Here is a 3,789-nt window from a genome sequence, read left to right as displayed (position 1 = left end):
AAAAGTTAATCATTAAATCATAGAGGCCAGTAGTGACTTTGACTTGATACTTAAGATATCATATACCATACAAAGCTTGAATGAAATTAGCATTAAGTATTTTGAAAATATCCACTCTCTCAATAATTAAAATAAATCTAAGTAAAGCAATTCAGTTCAACAGAATACAGAGGATTAATTATACTTTATAAGAATGATTTGACATAGGCTCATGGCAGGAAGAATACGTGGCCCATATAAAGTGAAAGAGCAGAGATGAAAAGGCTATAACATAACAATTTCTAATGTAGTGAACAGCATTTGTAAGGGAAGAACAGCACACCCATATGAGGATGTGAAAAAAACCTTTAAACAGCATTTCTCACCATACATGAAACTGCCACTATAATTTACAACTTTCAAAAATGTGTTGTGAAGGAACTCCTCCCCACTCATAAAGCGATTGCCTAAAAGTTGCACACCCTTATCATGGTTAGTAGCCTATACAATCACCTAAGTATAATTATTAATTACTAACATGTTTTTTTAATATGCTAATTATGAACTAGTTTTTATCCTAAGTTTCAACTGCTAATCTACTGCTGTGGTCAGGGGAGTTCTGAGAAGGAATACAATCTGTACTGGTAGTGGCTAGGATTCAATCCTGGGTCTTCTTGATGTAAGTCTGGTGAGTATCCCCACAACCGAGGTCTCCCACATTAGGACTTGAATCCCCTTATTATATAAATGTTTTAAAAGAGGGGTGTAACCAAGTTTTGCTGACTTCTATGCTAGGCTGATTGAGTAATGTTTTAAAAGAGGAGTGTAACCAAGTTTTGCTGACTTTTATGCTAGGCTGATTGAGTATGTTATCAGTTAGGTGAATGCAGAAGGCTTCTTTTATCTTTCTTTTCCTCGTGTGTAATTCATATCCTATTATTTCAGTACTATTCCAATTTATTGTAGTCTTCTTCTCTGGCATCATCAGTTACTGCAGATAAATCAGTATTACAGAATCTTGTATGTTTATTAGGCTTCTGAATTCTAACATTTGTTGGTGTTTTTGTTTGTCAAATGTATTGGAATCCACATCTGCAGGGGATGTTGTAAATGTTGTTTTTCTCTCTATTGGATATTTAGGTGGTTTGTTGTGTACTAACTGCAATCATATTGCTTTGTTGTTTCTGAATGCTGTTCTGACTTCATGTTGTTTACATAGGGGGATCTGGCTGTATGTCTGTAATTTTATTTCTGTTTATTCTTGGTATGCTAGCCTTTAGTGAACTTCCACCTAATCTCATGAAATTTTCTCACGAATTGCACTACTGCATAATGACATCATTATGCAGCAAAAGCCCTCTACCAATAGGAGGGCAATACAACCTTCTTGTGCACTAACTACCTCTATGCATTTGCACTCATGAATCTTCATTCTTTGATGACAAAAGTAAGAAATGTGCACCGAAGCGGGAAGGATGAGTGTCTATCAAAATAACATTTTTAGGTAAGGAAAATGTTAACTTCAGAGAAGACACTACACCACACCTCTTCACACATTTAAGCTACAATCCCCTGTTGAAGTGGTGGAGGGGCTGGTGCAAAGATTATCCTAGATGAGCTACCTTCAGAAAGTATCTGAAGGAACACCATGGAGTGTGACACCCGATCCATAGGTGCACAATCATGAGAGACTGTATCTCATCTCTTTCAGGGTATACGTTTTGCCTGAGAATAAGGGAGGAAAAAAGCAAATGAGCCCCATGTGTCGCAGAGATGGGCAGAATAAGAACAGGGTCCTAATTTCACACAAGAGGTTGGAGAGCCAATATGTGTAGCATGGCTGGGACACATTCAGACTGAACCTTGTGCTCACCTAAACTCTACTATCAGACTTTGTTTGACTGACACTACCTACAGAAGGAGGGTACAATAGTCATGCCATAGAGAGTAGTAGTGTGTGTGCAAACCTCATCTCAACTGAACAGACATCAGCTGCAAGAAGAGGGCTTGACTATTAGTGCATGCTCACCTCATCTACTAAACAGACAATAGGTTTGTTTTGAATTTTGCACAAAGCTACATGAGGGCTATCTACGCTAGCCATCCCTAATTTACCAGCGAAAAGACTAGAGGGAAGGCAGATAGTTGTCACTACCCACTACCAACTTTTGTGGGATTGAACATCACATTATAATACTCCCATGGCTGAAATGGTGAGCATGTTTGGTGGGATGGGGAATCGAACCCACAATCCTCAGATTGCGAGTCAAGTGCCCTAACCACCTGGCCATGCAGGGCCTAGAGAGAACAGCAGGAGGATAGCACTGTATAGTAGTGTGTACCCATCTTGACTCTACTGAACAGTCGCAGGCTGCAGAAGGAGAGCACATATCATATGATGTGCTTGCCTCAACTCTACTGAACAGACTGGCTGTAGGAAGAGGGCACAGCATTATAGTGTGTTCTCACCTCAACTGTACAGACTCGGACCACAGGTGGATGGCATATATCGTGTAATGTGCTCACCTCAATTCAACCGACTATGCTCTGGCTGCAGAAGGGCACAACATTATAATGTATGCTCATCTCAACTTAACTGTACAGACTCAGGCCACACGATGCAGAATTTTTGGAAACATATACACTGAGAGGCACCACCAGCCACATAGCAGGTTCCTATAAGTAAATGTTCTAAAAAAGAAAATGTACTTACCAGTCCAGAGGCAGAGGGTAGACTATGTAGAATGGCACAGGCAGACAGTAATCTTCGGGATACAAGACAGCCAGATGGTGATGAAGGTGTGAAGAGTAGTCCACATGCCCACCTGAAAGAACTCATCCAGTAGCAGCTGGAAATGAGAGGTGAGAGAATGAGAGAGGTGAATAACCTAATGGGAAGAATGTGGAACAATCTGTAAGCACCAATCCCAAATGTGGTGTAGACTAAACACATAATTAGTTGAACCTAACCTGTAAGGGTATAAGGAGAAATGTCCCTGGAGGAAGAGGAATTCCAGAAGATGAAGAATCAGTAACAGGAGCCTCAAAAGTATGAGGTACAAGATAAGTAGCAACGAAGAGCACAAACAGAACATAATTGTCTGTCCAGGTCCAATTGATCATAGAGGTGACAGACAGAAGGAAGGAAAATAAGCGAGAAAAACCAGTCACCTATCCAAGCAGCAGAAGTCTTAGCCAAGGCCTGGTCAGGAAAAAGAAGAATATAAGAACAATGGAAGAGAGCACAGGAAGAATGGATAGCATAATATCCAAATGAGGGAGACTAGAGAAGAGAAATAAGAGGAAACAGGTCTTGAGAGAAAGGTGGAATAAGGTGCAAGTTGGCAAAGGTTAAAAGGGTTCATTGAGGTCCCAGTAAGACATGGGGGCAGGGTGAGAGGGTCTATGGAGAAGGAAGGAATGGAACAAGGTGGAGAGATCTGGGGAGGAAAAACACCCTGTGGTATCAAGAAAGGCAAAATATTGTGGACATGGCTGCACAATAACTGGCAATAATGGAAAAAGCTAATCCACAGTCAAACAGTGAGGATAGATGGCCAAAAGTAGGATGGTCAGGAGGAGGGTGACAAAGGATGGACGAATAGCAAAAAACATGCTATTTATGCTGGTAGGTGTACAAAGTAGAAGTGCGACAGGAATGAGAAAGGAAAAACTACATCATTGGAGAGTTCAGTTCTATGGACAAGGGACCAGACAAATCCCAAACATGAAAGTGGAGGGTTGAGATCCCTTGATGGAACAGTGAGATGTGAGGTTGAAGCAAGAGAGAGAGAGAGTATAGTTGGCAGT

General features: G+C 40.8%; 1 long non-coding RNA gene across 5 annotated transcripts in view; it reads right to left on the bottom strand.

The window, feature by feature from the left end:
* LOC111086969 overlaps positions 1-3,789 on the bottom strand; it is a 43,925-nt gene that overhangs the window by 24,281 nt on the left and 15,855 nt on the right. For 2 of the 5 annotated variants that reach the window (XR_002611688.1, XR_002611684.1), the window contains one exon: positions 2,693-2,828. The exons of 2 other annotated variants lie outside the window; for them this stretch is intronic. This is a non-coding gene — a long non-coding RNA (uncharacterized LOC111086969). Of the gene's footprint in view, positions 1-6; positions 2,868-3,789 lie in introns of those variants that run through there. One more of the 5 variants, XR_002611685.1, reaches the window with a different exon arrangement.

The sequence above is a fragment of the Limulus polyphemus genome, unplaced genomic scaffold (genome assembly GCF_000517525.1).
Source record: "Limulus polyphemus unplaced genomic scaffold, Limulus_polyphemus-2.1.2 Scaffold1594, whole genome shotgun sequence".
Taxonomy (NCBI): Eukaryota; Metazoa; Arthropoda; class Merostomata; order Xiphosura; family Limulidae; genus Limulus; species Limulus polyphemus.
The sequence above is the reverse complement of the archived record's forward strand: the minus strand, read 5'-3'. Positions and strand labels throughout refer to the sequence as shown.